This window comes from Dama dama, chromosome 27, assembly GCF_033118175.1.
Source record: "Dama dama isolate Ldn47 chromosome 27, ASM3311817v1, whole genome shotgun sequence".
NCBI classification, from domain to species: Eukaryota; Metazoa; Chordata; class Mammalia; order Artiodactyla; family Cervidae; genus Dama; species Dama dama.
In genome coordinates this window covers 9,477,696-9,498,756 of record NC_083707.1, presented here as the reverse complement: position 1 = coordinate 9,498,756, position 21,061 = coordinate 9,477,696, and the positions used below count along the sequence as shown (strand labels likewise).

Sequence of the window (21,061 nt, the reverse complement as noted above, 5' to 3'; positions counted from 1 at the left end):
GGTAGGAATGAGCCAAGGGTTTACAAGCAGAGCCAGGGTCTTCCCAGTAGAGGCAATAACTGAAGTCAGAGGGGGTGGTGACATGACTTCTTGGGGAAAGTACAGAGGAGAGAGAGCTGAAGAATGTTTAAAGTAAAACTAAACCAAAAATAACACCAACCAAACCATAAACCATACGTTTCTAAAGGGTCCTTAAAAGATCAGAAGACAGATCTTAGGGTGGGTTAAAATTCTCAGAAATGAGAACTAGTTCATAGCTGAGCAGAAATAAAAGTGAAACATAAGCCCTTGCCACAGTGTTTTCAAGTTAGTGATCATCCTATAGCTAACAATAAATAATAACATCACTCTTCCATAGAGTACCAACAGGTATGCTAAATAAGAAGGACTAAGTAATAAAAAATGTAGTCATCCTAAAATGCTAGGAGAAGAATATTATGGGCCAACAAGGTGCATGCACACATGCTGAATTCAGATGTACAAAATATCTTGCCTAACGATCGAGCAGAGGGAAGGAAATTAGTGGCTGTTGCCCGAGAACTTGGGATATGTGATTCTCTGAGTAAGGAACAGAAACAGACCAGTAGTTGTTTTCTTTTCAGTTTAATAACTGTATTAACTTGATCTGTGCTCTTATCAGCTCTAAGCAGAGAGGAGGCAGAGCTTTAACTTCACTGGGCTATAGAACAATAACCCATAATTCAGATGTTTCCGGAAGTGAGGTTGGTGATTACTGTCTGGCATCCAAACGTAAAATGAGGTTGAGCATCACTGTATGGTCAGCAATACCCTACTTGTGGGAACCAGTGGACGTTCAAGTTGGAGGTGGGAGGACCTCCCCTCAGTGCAAGGTGGCCAGACCCAAGTAAAGGCATCAGCAGATAGGGGCAGCCCCGCCTGTGACCTTGGAGACTGAGCCGCATGGGGTGGGGGAGGGGGCAGGGGGTGGGTTTGCACAGGAGCATGGCCCACCCAGCTCCAAGCAATGCTGGAGCCCAAACAGGGCGTTAAGTAATCAACTTGAAGATGTTTGCACTGCTTGGGGTCTTTGGTTTGCAAAGATTGGGGTCAGAAGCTTTCTCTCTTTTATACTTTAATAAAACTATATTACACAAAAGCTCTGAGCGATCAAGCTTCGTCACTGGCCCCAGATTGAATTCTTCTCCTCTGGAGGCAAGAATCCCAGTGTCTTCCGTGGTTCAGCAACAAACTTTCATCTTGGGGGCTCATCCGGGATTCTTCAGGACAAGGTAAGGATGCCTGGAGTTGTAGTTCTTTGTTCTCCTAACAGACCTATTTTCTGCTGTACTTCACTAACTCTACAATGTGCTTGTGTGTGTGAATGACACGCCCCGCACGAAGCAGGTGAGGAGCCCTGCTCTGCCATTCCGCAGGGACCTCATATGGCTTATGGCAGAAACCCTGTCAGGGGTTTATACCGACCTCCCAATAGACTTCCCTGGTGGCTCAGAGGGTAAAGCATCTGCCTGCAATGCGGGAGACCTGGGTTCAATCCCTGGGTTGGGAAGATCACCTGAAGAAGGGAATGGCAACCCACTCCAGTATTCTTGCCTAGAAAATACCATGGACGGAGGAACCTGGTAGGCTACAGTCCATGGGGTCACAAAGAGTCAGACACGACCGAAGCAACTTAGCATTCATGCATTCAGGTCATTTGTGGATTATGTCTAATAAGAGTTCAAATTATACAGGGCTGGCCAAAAATTTCATTTGGGTTTTTCTATACCAGTTTATGGAAATACCCAAACTTTCTGGCCAACCCAATACTACTCTTCTCATTTCAGATGTAACCTAACAGCGACATGAGCTGAACTAGTTTTAAGATGCCCCACGAAGTCAGCATTAACCATAAATGAGTGCCATCTTCAGCTTTAGCAGTCTGAGGCAGGCACAGTTAGCTGCCTCACCCACTGGACTCTAGGAGCTCACTGATCTTATTCGGGTCATGTCACCCAGCAGTTGATGTCTGTATGTGTTGGTCTCTGCCCTGAGGGATAGGAGCTACTTAACCAGGGGCTCTGTGTTTCAAACCATGGCGTCAAGGCCTGGAACATAGTGTTCAATGTGTGCCGACTTAATACAAGTCTACAGCAAGCAAAATGCACAGCAGACTTGTACATAGCATTGTTTTTGAGATTTTAGACAATAATGCTCAAACTCTAGGTATGCTTTCATAATGATGAAATCCAAGAGGTTCTTTCTAAATTACAACAATAGGTTAAAGGCATCTTTTAAGCTTTTCAGTTTAAAAATGTTGGCCATTAGACCCCCTTTAAAGAAACATACAATTTCCATTTTTCTTGTTCTACCAATTTATTTCTGTTCGTTGCCAAGTCCTACATCAAAGAATGCATTTCTCCTGTGTTACTCATATGTAACTGGAACAAGAGAGTAGTCTTAAACAGTCTACCAAACAGACTTGCAAACCACATGAATATGTATTTTCAAGTTTCATTCTGTGCATTTGTGACATGAACTTTTAAAAACCCATCACACATTTATAGCTTGGAATGTAAACTGAAGGAATCGATTCTACAAAATCAATGAAATAAAAAGCTCCAAGTGATTACTTCTACAGTTGACAGTTTGAAAGAAGAAAACTTTCCACTGTCCGTGCACACATCAAATCTCACTCAAAAGCCCTGGGCAGCCCACGTGGAAAAGAGGAAGGGGAACATGATCAGCAAGGTTTGCGTTATGAACTTCATAGCCACCAGAATCAGTATTCCTCGCAACAAAGGAAGCTGGACAACTGGACATCCACAGGCAAACTATGTTCCCTCTGTATCAGCTTCGTTGAGTTTCTATCATGAATTGGATTTTGCTGAAAGTTTCTTCAGCATCTATTAAGATGATCATGTGATTTTTTTATCTTTCATTTTGTTACTATGTTGTAGCATGTTGATTAATTTGCAGACTAAGTCATCACTGCATCCCTGGAAAAAATCTCCCTTGATCATGATGTACGATCCTTTCGATGTATTGCTGGGTTTGGCTGGCTAATATTTTGTCAAGGATTTTCACATTGATGTTCATCTGGGATATTGCCTGTAATTTTCTTCTTTTGTAGGGTCTTTGTCCTGTTTCGGTTTCAAGGTGATGATGGCCTTATAGAATGACTGTGGAAATGTTCCCTCCTTTTCAATTTATGGAATAGTTTGAGAAGGCGAGGTATTAACTCTTCTTTAAGTGTTTGGTAGAGTTCCCCTATGAAGCCATCTGATCCTGTTCTTTCATTTGTGGAAAGTGTTTTGAATAATGATTCAATTTCATTTCTAGTAATTGGTCTGTTTAGATTTTCTATTTCTTCCTGATTCAGCCTTGGAAGATTATATGCTTCTAGGAATTTAGTCATTTCTTTTAGGTCGTTCAATTTATTGGCGTGTAACTGTTCATAGTATACTCGTAGGATTGTATTTCTATGATATTGGTTGTAACTTCTCTTTCATTTCTAGTTTTCTTTATTTGGGCCCCTCTCTTTTTCTTGATGAGTCTGGATTAAAGTTTTTCAATTTTATCTTTGAAGATCATTTCACTCATCTTTTCTCTTATTGGTGGTGGTCGCTCATCCTACTTTATCTCCTTTCTTCTGCTGACTTTGGACTCTGCTTGCTTTTCTTTCTCTAATTCCCTCCGGTGGAAATTTAGGTGAATTATTTGAGATTTTTCTTATTTCTTGAGTAGGCTTATATTGTTATTAACCTTCCTCTTAGAATTGCTTTTGTTGTGTCCCATAGATTTTGGAAAGTTACATTTTTATTTTCATTTGTCTCAAGGTATTTTTAAAGTTTTCTCTTTGATTTCTTTGATGATCATAAGATTTCTAGTAGCGTGTTGGTTAGTCTCCACATGTTTGGGGTTTTTTTTTTCCAATTTTCTTCCTGTAATTAATTTCTAGTTTCATACCTTGAGTCAGAAAATGAAATGATAGAATTTCAATTTTCTCAAATTTATTGAGGCTTCTTTAGTAGCCTGGCAGGTGACTTGGAGAAAGTTCCATGTGCACTTCAAGCCAGTTTATTGTGTTGGGGGATGGAATGTTCTGTAACTGTGAATTCCGAATGGCTAAACATGTCACTTAAGGCTGTTCTCCTTACTGATTTTCTGTCTCATCTATCTACATTCATTAATGCAATTGGAGTCCTCTACTATTAATGCAATACTACCAATCTCTCCCTTTATGTCTGTTAATAATTGCTTTATATATTTAGATGCTCCTATGTTTGGTGCACATATGTTTATGAACATTTTATATCTTCTTGGATTGACTCCTTTTTCATTATGTAATGCCCTTCTGTGTCTTTTGTCGTAGACTTTGTTTTATATGAGCATTGCTACCCTGCTTGCTTTTCGCATCCATTTGCATGGACTATCTCTATCCTTTCACATTCGTCTGTTTTTGTCTCCAGCTCTAAAGCGAGTCTCGTGTTGTTGTTTAGTAGCTAAGTTGTGTCCAACTCTTTAGCGACCCCATGGACTGTATGCAGCCTGCCAGGCTCCTCTGTTCATGGGATTTCCCAGACAAGAATACCAGAGTGAGTTACCATGTCCTTCTCCAGGGATCTTTCCAAGGGATGGAACCGGTGTCTCCTGCTTGGCAAGTGGATTCTTCACCATTAAGCCACCAGGGAAGCCCAACTCTCTTGCAGGCAGCTTACACACGGGTCTTGTTTGATTGCTTTTATTCATTCATTTTGTCTTTTAATTGTGGCATTTAGTCCATTTATCTTTAAAATGACTATTACTAGGTATGTACTTATTGTCATTTTGTCACTTGTTTTCTGGTTGTTTTGTAGTTTTAGTCTCTTCCTTATGGTTCAATGATTTTATTTAGTGTTTTGTTTGGGTTCCTTTCTCATTTTTTGAGTGTTATCTATTGTAGGTTTTTGGCTTGTGGTTACCATGAGGTTCATATATATTGATATGGTATTGATATATATTATAAATGGATACATAATATTGATTATATATTTATTTTAAACGGACAGATTTAAGGTCCAGCACATTCTAAAAACTACATTTTTTACTCCCCCCCTCCAAAGTTTTGTTTTTGATGCCATGTTTTACATTGTATATTGTCTGTTTATTGCAGTTATGGTTGATTTTACAATTTTTGTCTTTTATTCTTCTTTTGGTCATGCTGCATAGCATGTGGAATCTTAGTTCTCAGACCAGGGGTTGCACCCGTGTCCCCTGCAGTGGAAGTGCAGAGTCTCAACCACTGGACCACCAGGGATATCCCTCCTGTATTCTTCATACTACCTTTTTTAAGTGCTTGATCTGCTGCCTTTACTAGGTATTTGCCTTTACCAGTGAGATTTTTTTTTCCCTTCATATATTTTATTATTTCTTCTTATGACCTTTCTTTTACTTAAATAATACTCTAACATATTTTTGTAAGGCTGATTTAGTGATGATAAATTCTTTTAGTTTTGGCATGTCTGGGAAATTATATCTCCTTCAATTTTGAATGATAATCTTTCTGAGTAGAGTATCCTTGTTGCAGATTTTTTTTCCTTTCAGAATTTTAAACGTATTGTGCCACTCCCTTCTGGCTTGCAGCTTTTGCTGGACCTCAATATCTGTTTTCTTCCTCAGTTAGGAAAGTTTTCAGACATTATTTCATCAAAAATATTATCTGCCCCTTTCTCTCTCTCTTCTCCTTCTTGGACCACTAAATGTAAATGTTAGTATGCTTGATGTTGTCCCAAGAGGTCCCAAAAAGATTAGTTTTTTTCTTTCGCTGTTCTGACTGGGTGATTTCCACTATTCTGTCATCCAGTTGCTTATGCATTCTTTTTTGTCACCTAGTGCCATTAATTTCATCTCAGTTCAGTTCCATTCAGTCGCTCAGTCACGTCTGACTCTCTGCAAACCCAAGGACTGCAGCACGCCAGGCTTCCCTGTCCATCACCAACTGCCAGAGCTTACTCAAACTCAGGATCAAGTTGGTGATGCCATGCCATGACATCTCATCCTCTGTCATCCCCTTCTCCTCCCACCTCCAATCTTTCCCAGCATCAGGGTCTTTTCAAATGAGTCAGTTCTTCACATCAGGTGGCCAAAGTATTGGAGCTTCAGCTTCAGCATCAGTCCTTCCAATGAATATTCAGGACTGATTTCCTTTAGGATGGACTGGTTGGATCTCCTTGCTTTCCAAGGGACTCTCAAGAATCTTCTCCAACACCACAGTTCAAAAGCATCAATTCTTTAGTGCTCCGCTTTCTTTATAGTCTAACTGTCACACCCATACATGACACTGGAAACACCATAGCTTTGACTAGGTGGACCTTTGTTGGCAATTCCGTCTAGTATATTTTAAATTTCTATTATTGTAGTCTTCAGTTCTAATTTTTCTTTTATTTTCTAATTCTTGCTGAAGTTTTCACTGTATTTCTCTATTCTTTCTCCACATTCAGTGAGCAATGCTTTGAACTGTTTTTCAGGTCAATCAATTATCTCTATTTCATTAGGGTTTTTTTCCTGGGGTTTTATTTAGGCCAGGCCTTTTCTAGGATGTGTTGGGATTGTCACTTTGGTGATGGTGGGTTGGAGTCAGGTGTGGTGGCCACAGCCAGTATCAGATATGAGTCATGGCTTCTTCTGGGGGTGCTAGAGGTCAGCTATGAAGGCGGGGGGCGGGGCTGAAGCTGGAAGAGTTGGGGCCACAGTCCAGCGTGAGCTGCAGGTTCTCTCCTGGGGTGCGTTGGCAGCTAGAGCCCTGTGTAGGCTGGGGGGTATGCTATAGTGGTCTCAGTATGGTGGTCCAGAGCACCAGCCACTTTTCAGATGGATGTCTCTGTGCTGGGACCAGCAACAAGCAAATCTGGGTGCATGCTATAACAGTAGAGTCTTGGTTTCCTACAGCCCTCTGGTAAGCCCAGCTGGTTTCCAAAACCAGCCAAGGAGGCGCAACTTCCTGGTGCTGGACCCCTGGACTAAGGTGTCCAATGTGGGGCTGAAACCCCTGCTCCTTAGGGAGGCTCCCCAAGCTTGCGACTTCGTCCTCCTCTTCTGGGTCACCCACCAAGGCTGTGGGACCCAAGAAGATGGCTTCTCTTCCCTTCCTGTCTCACTGCGTTTTTTCTTTACAGCCTTCATTGTAGAACAGCCCTTCTGCTAGTCTTCAGGTTGTTCTCAGAAAGAGTTGTTCTATATGCAGCTGTAGTTTTGGTGTGTTCATGGAAGCAGGTGAGCTCAAGGTCTACTCTGCAACTTGACACTGCTTCCCCAAATGCCAAATTGTTTTTGCTGTGTGGTTGTACTTACTTATACTTCCCCTAATGATGTATAAAAAAACTCCTGTGGGTTTATATTCTTGCCAATACTTGTTATTTGTCAGACTTCTTTACTTTTTGTCAGTCGGACCGTGGTCTTAATTTCTACTTCTCCAAATGAAAATGATGTTGAAGATCTTTTCCTATGTGTATTGGGCATATGAACTTTTCTTTGAAATGCCTGCTCATGATTTGTGCCTACTTTTCCATTGGACTGTTTGGGTTCTACTCACTGATTTGTAGAAGTTACTTATATATCATTGATATTAGTCCACTGTCAGTAGCATTTGTTGTTGTTTAATCACTAAGTCATATCCAACTCTTTTGTGGTCCCATTATCTGTAGCCCACCAGGCTCCTCTGTCCATGGGATTTTCCAGTCAAGAATACTGGAGTGGGTTGCCAATTCCTTCTCCAGTCAATAGCATATGGTGAAAATATTTCCTCCTAGTTTATAATTTACCTTTTCATTTTTGGTGCTTTTTAAATAATAAAGTTACTCTTTATTTATTAAAATTTATCAATCTTACTATAGTCAATGCTTTTTAAAAACTAGTCAGAAAAAATTCTTTCCTAGCCCCAGGTCTAAAGGGTGTTCATGTTTTGTCTTTGTAGTTTTTACATATGTTACGAAGAAGGAATCCAACTTCATCTTTTCCCATATGGATAACACTTTCTCTCCTCCTGTTAATCAAACTGTCCCTCCTTTCTCCATTATCTGTCATGCCACTTTGGACATATACCAAACTTCCATAAACATGTTTTGCTTATCTTCGCACCATGTCGAACAGTTTTAATTACCATAATTTCATATGAAATTCTGCTGCTTGGTAATAAGGTAAATTCCCTCCTCCTGCTATTGATCTTTAAAAATGTCCTGGCTATCTCACTATTCTTTCTTGTCGACATCAGAATAAACTCATCAAATTCTACCAGGAATACGCTGTTGACATTTTGGGTGCAATTAAACCTATCCGTCAATTTGAGAGGGCTTCCCTGGTAACTCCGAGGATAATGGATCTCCCTGCAGTGGGGGAGGACCTGGGTTCAATCCCTGGATCAGGAGGAAGTTCCCCTGGAGAAGGGAATGGCTACCATTCCAGTATTCTTGCCTGGAGAATTCCATGGACCGAGCAACCTGGCAGGCTACAATCCATGGGGCCCCAAAGAGTCGGACACAACTAAGTGACTAACACTTTCACTTTCATCAGTTTGAGAAGAACTTACATTTAATGATATGAAGCAGCCACCATTTTGGTGGTCAGGAATCCAAGGGTTGGGATTCAGAGGAAGCACAGCACTGACAGTTTTTCAGCTACCGTGACATCTGGGGCCTCAGGTGGGAAGATGGAAAGGCTGAAGCGGGGGTGCAGTGGCCAGGTGCAGGACTCACGTGAAGGCTCTTTATTCACATGACTGACTGGCTGTTGAAACTGGCCATCTGCAGGAAACTCAGTCGCTATCATTCAGAACACCCATTCGTGGGAATAATTTCAAGGGACTATCACTCCTCAATATCCACAAGGTATTGGCTCCAGGCACACACAAGGTATTGGCTTTAGGACCCACAGAGACACCAAAATCTGCTGATACACATATAAGATGGGGCAGTATTTCCGTATAACCTATGGACATCCCCCCTCTCACTTTAAACCATCTCTAGATTACTCAGGACACCTAATACAATGTGAAAGTGAAGTCTCTCAGTCATGTCCGACTCTTTGCGACCCCATGGACTGTAGCCTACCAGGCTCCTCCACCCCTGGGATTTTCCAGGCAAGAGTACTGGAGTGGGTTGCCACTTCCTTCTCCAGGAGATCTTCCCAACACAGGGATCGAACCTGGGTCTCCCCCATTGTAGATAGGCGCTTTACCGTCTGAGCCACCAAGGAAGCCTGTAAATACAATGTAAATTGTTGCTGGTGTGTGGCAAATCTAGGTCTGCTTTGGGGATTTTCTGGAATTTTTTTCCTAGTATTTTTACTCCACAGTTGGTTGAATCCAAGAGTGCAGAACTGTGGATACAGCAGGCCAACTGTACGTCTACTGTTCCTCCCTTTAGAATGATGGTGCTCTATGTTTTTTAAATATACTCCTTATAGTTTTAACGTATTGCCTTCTACTACTGATTCACTAAGAGTCTGCCATTAAGTATAATATTATCAAGTACTTTTTCTACATCTTATCAGCAAAGAGAAGCATAGAGATGTCTTTTTTTTTTTTTTTTCATATACTGTCTACTTGATGCTAGTAATACTGTTTAGGATTTTTGTCTCTCTATTCATGAGATAAGCAGGCCTATACTTTTCCATCTTCATATTTTCCTGGTTTGGTTTAGGTATCAGTTATACTGGCTTCATAGAATGAATTGGCATCCTTCCCTCTTTTCCTATCACTATTGCAGAGAGCTTGAATAAAATTGGGATTGCCCTTGGAATGTTTGCTAAAACTTGCCTATGAAGTGACTGAGCACCAGCATGAGACCATTAGTCTTGTGTTTTCTTTATGGGACAATTATAATCACTACTTCAGTTTCTTTATTAGCTACAAGACTATTGAAGTCTATTCTTTTTTAGGTCAATTCTAGTAAATGGTATCTTTCCAAGGATTCGTCCATTTATGCTTTTAAACTTGCTCATACAGAACTGCTGATATTTTGTAGTAACTCTTCATGCTACTTTACCTGTATTATGGCCCCTCTATATTCATTACACCACATGCTCCTTTTGCTTTTTCAGTTGATCATTTATGGCAGAAATCTGTCTACTATTTTTTTTCAAAGAACCCGTTTTTGCTTTGTCTTCTGTTTTGTAATATCTTTGATTCTATTTCACTACCTTCTGCTCTTGTTTTTTTATCTCTTCAACTTAATTTAGGTTTATTCTGTCATTAGTTTTCTAATTCTTAAGACAGGCACACAGCTTATTCATTTTGAGGCTGCCTTCTTCTAGACAGATCTAAAGCAAAAAATTTCTCAAGGATTAAAAAATGTGAGAGACTTTCACTTTTGCCACATCCCATAATTCTTTCCGTGTAGAGTTTTCATTATCATTCAGTAACTTTCCATTGTGGGGTTTTTTTTTTTTTTTTCATTGTCAGTTATTAGAAGTTTTTAATTTCCAAGTGTATATTCTTATTGTTTTATTAAAATTTAACTCAATCACAAAGTGGTAAGAGCTCATTCCATATGAACTTATTCTCTGAAATTTATTGAGGGCTTTGTTGCCTGATACTTGAATAACTAAATGCTTTACATGGATTGAGGGGGAAATGTGTCTAATTCTTGGTTGCTGAAATCTGTAAATATCCACTAGATCAAGTTTATCAATTGTATTACTCAGATTTTCTATATCTTTTTTGAGTTACTGCCTACTTAAACTTATCAAAAATCAACAGCATGGATATAAAGCTATTCTTGCAATAACAGATTCATCATTTCATCTTATTGTTCTGTCACTTTGGGATTCAACTATTTTGAGGTTATTTTGTTAGATATATGTATGTTAAAATTGCCACATCTTCTTTTTTTTTTTTTTTCTTTTTTTTTTCCCACATCTTCTTAAAGCATAGAATCTTTTACCATTATAGTGACCTTTTTCATATCTATATGTTTTATCTTAAAGTCAATTTCATTTTATAATAATATCAGTTTTTTTTTTTTTGCTACATTTGCTTTTTCATCATTACTTCAACCTTGTAGATAGCATATACTTAGATTTCATCATACAATCTTTCCAGTTTCTCTTTCACTTGAGTTTAGCCCATTTACTTTTATTGATATATTTACATAAAAATAAAAATTGATACCTGCATTCCCCTCGCAATAGCAATATAGCATTCTTCTACTTGCTTTGTTCTTCTCCTCACTAATGTCCATGCTGTTGATATTATCTAAATATAATTTTCCTTCTTTCTGGTGTCTTATTATAATATACATACAGTAACATGTATATTTTTAGACTTTTTACATATGCATGTTAACACAACCTGGATCAAGGGATAATATGCTGTAGATCAAGACACAGAGCCGCGATTGCTTTGTGTCTTTTAAGTTAACACAAGACAAAAGATTATTGTATATAAACTGCCACCAGAGGTTGGGTTTACGTGTCATTTGACTTTATGTAAGTGGAATCATCCAGTACATTCCCTTTCTGTGTCAGGCTTTTTTTTTGCCCAATTTAATGTTTTGACATTTATTCATGATGTTGTGGTTATTGGTATTGCTATTTTTTATTGCTGGGGAGTATTTCATTCCATAAATATACTACAGTAATTTTTAACTTATTTCTATTGATGGGCATTTAGGTCGTTTCCAGTTTGGGGTTATTATCCTCTCTACTGGGTTGTTTAGGGGCTTTTTGTCTTTGACATTCTTAGATTTTCACAATGAGTGTATAATATATACATATCTTTTTCTTCCCTCTCTTCTTCAGTTTTCTCTGGGCTGTTTAAATACAAACTTTATTGTCTCTTTTTAGTATTAGGAAAGTTATGTCCACATTTCTTCAAGGACTTATTTTCAATTTTATTTTTTTCCATTTTTGAGACTTCTGCCATCCAGATGTGAGCACTTCTACTTTTAGCCTCCACATCTCCGAGTGTTTATATTTTTATTTTCTATTTCTGAGTCACTGCTTGTCAGGAAGCATTTAACAGGAGGCTTCCTCTGTGCTGTTTCCTGTCTCTCTTGAGCCCTCTGTTCCTTATCAGTCCATGTCGGGCGAGAGGAGCAGGCAAGCCTCTCCCAGGACGGAGATCAAAGACACGGGATGCTTGCATCTTGAGAAAGAAGAATGGAACTGGAGGAATCAACCTGCCTGACTTCAGACTACACTACAAAGCCACAGTCATCAAGACAGTATGGTACTGGCACAAAGACAGAAATATAGACCAATGGAACAGAATAGAAAGCCCAGAGATAAATCCACAAACCTATGGACACCTTATCTTCGACAAAGGAGGCAAGAATATACAATGGAAAAAAGACAACCTCTTTAACAAGTGGTGCTGGGAAAACTGGTCAACCACTTGTAAAAGAATGAAACTAGAACACTCTCTAACACCATACACAAAAATAAACTCAAAATGGATTAAAGATCTAAATGTAAGACCAGAAACTATAAAACTCCTAGAGGAGAACATAGGCAAAACACTCTCCGACATAAATCACAGCAGGATCCTCTATGACCGACCTCTCAGAATATTGGAAATAAAAGCAAAAATAAACAAATGGGGCCTAATTAAACTTAAAAGCTTTTGCGCAGGAAACTATAAGCAAGGTGAAAAGATAGCCTTCAGAATGGGAGAAAATAATAGCAAATGAAGAAACAGACAAAGGATTAATCTCAAAAATATACAAGCAACTCCTGAAGCTCAATTCCAGAAAAATAAATGACCCAATCAAAAAATGGGCCAAAGAACTAAACATACATTTCTCCAAAGAAGACATACAGATGGCTAACAAACACATGAAAAGATGCTCAACATCACTCATTATCAGAGAAATGCAAATCAAAACCTCAATGAGGTACCATTACATGCCAGTCAGAATGGCTGCTATCCAAAAGTCTACAAGCAATAAATGCTGGAGAGGGCGTGGGGAAAAGGGAACCCTCTTACACTGTTGGTGGGAATGCAAACTAGTACAGCCGCTATGGAGAACAGTGTGGAGATTTCTTAAAAAGCTGGAAATAGAACTGCCATATGACCCAGCAATCCCACTCCTGGGCATAAACACCGAGGAAACCAGATCTGAAAGAGACACATGCACCCCAATGTTCATCGCAGCACTGTTTATAATAGCCAGGACATGGAAGCAACCTAGATGCCCATCAGCAGATGAATGGATAAGAAAGCTGTGGTACATATACATCATGGAATATTACTCAGCCATTAAAAAGAATTCATTTGAATCAGTTCTAATGAGATGGATGAAACTGGAGCCCATTATACAGAGTGAAGTAAGCCAGAAAGATAAACACCAATGCAGTATACTAATGCATATATATGGAATTTAGAAAGATGGTAACGATAACCCTATATGCAAGACAGAAAAAGAGACACAGATGTATAGAACAGACTTTTGGACTCTGGGAGAAGGCGAGGGTGGGATGATCTGAGAGAAGAGCATTGAAACATGTATATTATCTAGGGTGAAACAGATCGCCAGTCCAGGTTGGATGCATGAGACAAGTGCTCGGGGCTGGTGCACTGGGATGACCCAGAGGGATGGGGTGGGGAGGGAGGTGGGAGGGGGGTTCAGGATGGGGAACACGTTTACACCCATCGCTGATTCATGTCAATGTATGGCAAAACCACTACAATACTGTAAAGTAATTAGCCTCCAACTAATAAAAATAAATGAAAAAAAACAAAAACAAAAACAAAGACATGGGATGCTTGCATAGAATTTCCTTCACTAGCTTTTCCATTTGGTGAAAGGGGTTATTTACGACCCTCTTTTGATATGGATCGCCTCTTGGCCTTATGGCCTCTATTGCTCCTTGCTTCCTTGGTAAACTTGTAAAGTCTGGTCTCTTGATCTTTATCTAAAGAAGCTACTGGTATATATACTCTTACAGAATTCAATAAAGCACCTTTGCTCCATCAGAGCTTGGGGCCCTGTGTCTTTCTTTCTTTCTCTATCTGGCTGATTCCCTGGAGCGCGAAGGCTGGCTGCGTAATCCAGGGAATATTAGCCTCTTTCCTTCTTTCACTTTCTCATCGTCGACTCTGGACCACCAGGTTCTGGTCCATTAAAGGACCCCAACAACTTTCTCAAAAATTTTCCCAGTCATGTTTTCTGATTAATTCATCCTCAGTTGGATCCATGTTACCACTTGTCCTACCCATTGTCATCTTTCAACTTTCATGTCCATTGTACATATTTTTGTACCTTTTCATGTTTCCTCATGTAGGTCTTTTATTTTTAATTTCTTATCTCTTTCAATGCATTTATTTGGCTAATTTAAAATTCCTGGCTCAGCTGTTTTGACATTGCTACCACTTTGAAAAATGTATTTTCAGCATGTGATTTTCCTTCTAAAGTGGTTGTAGTTCTCAAATGTCTTGTTATTCAATATTTGGCAAGGGAATAGCAGGAGACTACTCACAGTGAAAGGCCAGGCCTTGGTCTGTAGAGGCCCGGTCGACTCAAGGGGTGGAGAATGGAGTGTCTGGGGTACCCATCAGTCAGTCACCCCCAAACCAAAACCCACCGCTGGTCAGTGACAAGCAGCGTGAGAAAGAGACACTTCTGTGACTGCATGTCGAGGCCTGGGGACCTGAAGCGTCAGGGCACAGGAGGGCCTGACGGGCATCAGAGAGACCAATTCCCTGGCAGCACAGGGACTCTGCGCTGCAGCCTCGAGTTTGTTTGGAAGCCAACCCGGCCCAGAGATCTGAACAGAGAGGCAGGCACTGCTTCCCTCAAGGCGATGGCTGATGGAGGCGAGAACAGGCTGTCTTCTGCCCCTGAATCAAGACACCACTGCCCACTGCACACAGCGGTCCCAACAGCTGCCCCATGACACCAGGGTTCGCTCACCATGCTCCCTCTCCAACTGGGAATGAACTGGGGAAGGTGAGCCCGCAGTCCTGAGAGCTCAGCACTGTGGTTATACCAGCCCCCATCTCCTTAGCAACTCCAAATCTTTAATTCTGAGTAAATGTCATACACATTGGATCTATCAGTTTTCAGTTAGACTCTGCATACTTAAAACTTCCCCATTTGGGTCAAAATGTGCAGGCACTATAGTATTTCCTCACCTTGTAGACAGAACTGTGTATTTTCAGCTGGAGATAGAAAATATACATGAAAAACACAAAGCAATGCAATCCCAGACTTCATTCCCTATTGCACTGGTACCAACCAAAAAAGCATTTCCCCCCATTTTAAGTCAAACTATTAAAGTTTCCTTTCGGCCTTGATCACTGTCCCCTCTTCCCTGTCTGTGCAGAGCTGTGTCACATTCACGTTTATTTTCGTCAAAGATTCTCACAGTGCCTGCCTGCCACTGCCAAAATGTGGGCACGAAGAATCAAACTGGAAGGAAGCCAACAGGTTATCTGTTGATTTGTGCTTTGTACACAGCATGGGTGATGCAAACTGGCTTCTTCTGTTTTTTTCCACACTGCTGGAGCTGCAGCTTATATAACTTTCAGAATTGAAGGTTCTGTTTGCAAAAAGTTGATACCTACATCCTGCCTCCCAAGAAGAATAGCCTAAATAAGATTCCTCATAAGTAATGGGCCTTGAGAGTTTAGATCAGAATCTCTGTTCCACGTCAGTGCCAGTTATATTTTCAAATCATATCTAAAATATTGCAGTTTTATTCTTTCTCTACGAAACTAAAAAAAAAAAATTCTACAGATTTTAAAGTGTTTTTAAGCAGTGCTTTTTGCTTTCATTCTTTAAACACCTAACAAAAATCTACTCTCATAAAAGCTTATAATAATGCCTATTTTGACAGAGTCAACAGAATTTTAGCCTAACTTACATGATGAAATTCAACAGCTTTTACTAATAAAGCATTTTCCAAATTCATCCATCCATTCATTCAAGTAAATCAATATAAACTGAACACTTGCATTTGTGAGGCACTGTCGGAGGCAGGGAGTCTCAAGCTGTCAGAAGTCATGTTTTGAAGCAGATGGTGGGAAAAATGACTTTATGCAAATGAGTATAATACAAGGGAAAAGGGCTAAGTGATATAAAGGTTAAAAAAAAATTTAAACTAAAATCGATGTGGAAACTCAAAGAGTAAAGACGTTCTTGCCAGTCGGGGAATCTGCCACAGCTTCACAGGAGAGGTGACCTTTGCTCTTGGCCTTTGAAAGCAGGCAGAAGTGGAAACGAAAGGTGGGTGGAGGCACGGTGGTGGAGGAAAGTTGAAGAATTAAAACAAGAGGCAGGAAGAGAAAGGGCACGGAGGAGCAAGCCAGAGAACGTGAAGAGGATAAAAGGGGAGTTGACAAGGCTCCTGAAAGGGCAACAGACAGCTGGGGGAGGTCTTTCCTTCCGGATGTCCACAGGATAACTAGCTGGAGGAAGAATGCACCAAAGAAGAATGGGCACTTGAGACTGAGGACACTGGTACCTGAGGACTGCCTTCCAGTGGCAGGAGGGGGGTGAGGGAGGCTTCCTGGATGTGGGAACAAAAAACAAACAAACACGAAGAACAAGAAAATAAACTCTTCTCTTACTGAAGCCATTATCATTTTGGACTTTATACTCTGCAGAAAGCAATCATGGCTTTTCCTAACAGATAGAAGAGGTAAGCTTTTATAAGAGGTACCATATCCATAAACTGATTCTCTGCAATTCAGGCTTTACAAATATCATCAGAAAATGATTAAAAACAGTTTTTCACTTTATAATCTGTTTCTTCCCAGGGTAAGCCAAGGGAAGAATGTTCTAACAGAGGTTCTGAGGAAGTCATGTTTCCAGAATGTGCCCAGAATGCTGGCAATCTGCTACCAGATCACCGAGCATCGCTGCCTACATGAACGAATGGAATGGGACGCAGACGCTCCTCCAAAGGCACAGCCACGGGCAAGCCACAAGGCAAGTGACATTGTTGGAAATGGAGAAATGCATGAAAGAATTTTCCTTGCAGTCTACATTCACACATACACTTCTCTTGGATTAAAGAGAAATTTATTGAACATCACCATATGGAATGTTTTCAAAGAGCAGATTTCTTTTCTCAGGCAGACTTCCCAAAGGCAGGAGTGAACGAAACACAAAGATGGGTGTTGTTGAGAACATCTGAAACGGGATCACGCGGAGCTATTCGCATCTCACTACCAAGCCTCAGGACCCAGGTCTTGGCTTGGTCTTCTGTACATTCTGAGCCTCAAGGCCTACCATCCTCAGCTCAGGATACCCATCTCACTTGGAACCAGGTGACTTGTTACTTGAGTTTTAAAAGGAACTGCTTGGGATGAATAACTTCTGACTTAAGAATAAACTCTAAATCCCCTGAAACTAAGTCTCCTAACTCCCCAAAACAATGGCCTTCTGTCATCCATTTCCCTAACTGCTTGGATCATGAGGTCAACAACAAGTAGCAAGAGGAAAAATCAGCTCCTAAACTGATGGTTCTTTAGGCTAAGGTTTTCTTTTGGCTGCTAAGGTTATAATTTCCTGTGTTTTCCATTTTCACAATTCAAATGGAGAAAGAGCAATATTTTATCAACTGACATTCAATCAAGACAACTCGATGGGTCAAAGAAGAAAAAGCATCAAGTTACCCAGGTGTATAAAGCGCTTCTACGCAATGCTTTACAAGACTTAGCTCTCCCTGATGACTTGCTCAGTGTCTGCCATTGGTGACCATAGGACTGTGGACATGAGCCTCCACCAGAAACGGATGATCTTTGGGGAATGTAGTTCTGAGTAAAACTCACTTTCCAGCATATCTGGAAAGGGACAGAAGTGTTGCAAGGACACAAAAGTGTTGATGTTTTAATGAAAGATAGTCGAGATCATAAGAATAATCAATCACTGATAACGTCCAAGAGACAATCACGTACGGACAGGGAGGACCAGGCACTCGGTCCTCTCCCTGACTTTACAAGGCGGGTGTCCGTATCCCCGGGGACAGCAGAAGCGACAGGCTGTGCCAGGTCTCACAGCCATGTGGGGTGAGGCCAGGCTGGCCCCGGGTCCCTAGACCTCAGAGCCCTAGACCCTGAACCACTGCACCACGCTCTCTCGTTCACTGAAAGAACCGTGGACACACCTCACGTGCCAAGAGCAGGGGTGCCAACTGTTATTCTTTTCCATCAATCTGCCAGATAAGGGAAACATGAGGGGTCAGGCAGATCTCAGGAGATGGAGGCCACAGACTGTCGATAGAAAATCACTATGGATGATGAGTGCATTCAGCACTCCAAAAGGACACGGGTGACCTGCAGTTAAACCTGCAAATTCCATCTTTCACTCCCTTATTTACAGAATACCAAAGAAAAGAACATCCAGTTATTCACTTCTGAAAGCAATTTTTGGAAGAGTGAGGAAGGGCTCCAACTAGGTCAGCTAATTATTCAACTTGTTTCCTTTGTTTTCAAAATGGGGGGTCACCTTCTCCTCCGGAGGGCTCAAGGTTTAGAACACAGACACCTCAGGATCAGTGTCGGCCTGCTGTGGTTAACACGGCAGTCTTTGAGCTCATTCTTAGCAGTGACACAAACTAACCCTGCCAAGAAAATGGCCAGGAAATGGAAAGTATGGAGACGGGGAGGTGTGAGCTAGTCCCCGCTCTGACCCTGTCATGTACTGGACCTCTGCTGAAATGAGGGACGCGTGATGGGAAGAACATCTGGCTATCAGGCAAGAGACTCAAACTCAAGCCCCGATTTCCTCACCAAGTGACTGAGTGATGTTAGAGCATTTCCATGTTCTAGGCAGTTTTCTGTAAAGCTGAGGGATTAATCAGTGGTTCTCAAGTTGTGATGAGGATCAAGATCACCTGGCAAGTTTGCTAACCGTTCCAGACACAGGCCTAAGAATTCTTGGTTCAGGTGGCCCAAGAATCTGCATTTCAAGGCATCCTGGGGACTCTGATGCTGCTGGGTCCTCCTCAAGGTAGAGCCACGGCGGCTGCCGAAACAGCGGGCCAGTGACCTCAGGGACTGTCTGCTCAACAGCTTCCCCACGGGTTGGCTGGACACAAGCTGAAGAGACAAGACAGGTGGCAGGCCACCAGGGCCCTGGAACACCACATGCCCATGAGGTTCACACCTCGGATGGGTTCTCCTGAAGCCAGGACCCCCCTCCCACTTTCCAGGGTGGCGGCCCATCTATAACGTCCCTGCGGAGTCACAAATCCCCCCATACTACCCTGAACTGCTGAAAAGTGAAAGTAAAGTCACTCAATCATGTCCAACTCTTTGTGACCCCCTGGACTGTAGCCTACCAGGCTCCTCCATCCATGGGATTTTCCAGGCTAGAGTACTGGAGTGGGTTGCCATTGCCTTCTCCAGGAGATCTTCCCTACCCAGGGATCGAACCCGGGTCTCCCACATTGCAGACAGATGATTTACCAGGGAAGTCTAAGAGAATACAATCAATTACAGTTCTCTCTGATTCCAAGTACATGGGGCAAAGCAAACCCTGAGATGTGACTCAATCAACCAATGAACCATAAAGGAAGTGACGACTTCCCTGAAGAAACCCAACTTCTGTAGAAAAAATGGAAGTTATCTATAAGATCCAAACACAAAGACAGGGATATCAATGAGGAGGAAAGAAGCGGGGGGAGCAGAGCACAGTGGTTGGAACCCCCAGGCTAGTCAGCAGTTATCCTGGGCTCCAACCTCACCTGCATTGTCCGTCAACCACAGACAAACCACCAAGCCACTCCACTCACTCACCTCCAACCTAGGAACAACGGCGGTATTTTAGAGGAAGACAGATTAAATAATAAACATTCTGAGAATAGTGCCTGACACAGTGGAGGAAGTTCTTTAAATGAAACTACAAAGAAATCCATTTTATCATTTGTCAGTGAGGACTTGAAAGGTAATACCCCAGAAATGGCATAAATATAAGAAACCAGGCAAAAAGGAAGAAATAATTCCCAAGGTTCCTGCTCTTAGAATTTTTCAGAATACTGCCATGTCCATTGCTTCAAATTAATTTGGGCTGCCTGGAAACTTCTGAACTTCCGAGATCTATTTCTCAGATCTCTAATCAATAATTTTCAGACACTACAAACTTATCTGTTTCTATCTCAGTATTTAATATATATTTTGTCCCCATGCTTCCAGCTTAAATAACATTATATGGTTTATCTTATTAATGATAGCAATTTGCTAACAGCACTTAATAAAAGTTTTTTTTCCTGTTAACCATAATTTAATTAGAAATTTTTCCTAAATAAATGGAGTGTGTATGCAGAAGGAAGTGGCAACCCACTCCAGTATTCTTGCCTGGAGAATTCCCATGGACAGAGGAGCCTGGGAGGTTACAATCCATTGGGTCGCAAGAGTCGGACATGATCAAATCACATACATGTGAGGTATATGTGTGTATACAAACAGAGATGTGTATATACACACATACATATATGTATTTCTGGTTTTTTTCTTTTCTTGGACAAGATTTTCTCTTCTTAATTTCAAAAGTGTCAGGAAGACTGATGAAAGTGATTACATCTGAAGTTCTTTTTTTTTTTTTCCCCTGCATGTGGCTTGCAGGATCTTAGTTCCCCAACCAGGAACTAAACCCAGGCCACAGTGGTTGGAAGTGCCAAGTCCTAACTGGTGGACCCCTAGGGAACTCCTGACCTTAAGTTCTGAGTTCAGAGCTACATGTTGCTCACGAGTTATGACAGCGTTGGCCCTATTAGATTTTTCACATTCTTTTTCTTCATGATGTTCTGAGCTGAGACAGAATTTGAATCCAGGTGTAAATGGCCATACATTCCACTTCTTCTTTTTTTTTTTAACTATACAGCATTTCAGAAGTTGAAAGGTGAAAATAATAAAATATAACACATTTATAAATCATATGGAAAGGAGTTAATATCACTAAAAATTGCAAAAAGAAGCTACTCACCAAACTAAACACATTTACTACAAATATCCCCTCAGTGATGTGTATGTTTTGAAAAATAAGGATTTGTATTGACATGAGCCAAATTTTACATAAAATTTTTTTTAAAAAAAGGAAATCAGAACACAATGTCTTCTTCCCATTCCTAAAATTTATATTCATGAGACTGATAAAAACCTGCACGCAGAAATTATTAGTCA

The 21,061-nt window shown here is 40.9% G+C and overlaps 1 long non-coding RNA gene across 1 annotated transcript; it reads left to right on the top strand.

Annotated features, from left to right (window-relative positions):
* Positions 1-962: 962 nt before the first annotated feature.
* Positions 963-20,933, top strand: LOC133047729 (uncharacterized). The gene is made up of 2 exons (XR_009690825.1): positions 963-1,250; positions 16,694-20,933. It is a non-coding gene; the product is annotated as an uncharacterized LOC133047729 (long non-coding RNA).
* Positions 20,934-21,061: the final 128 nt, after the last annotated feature.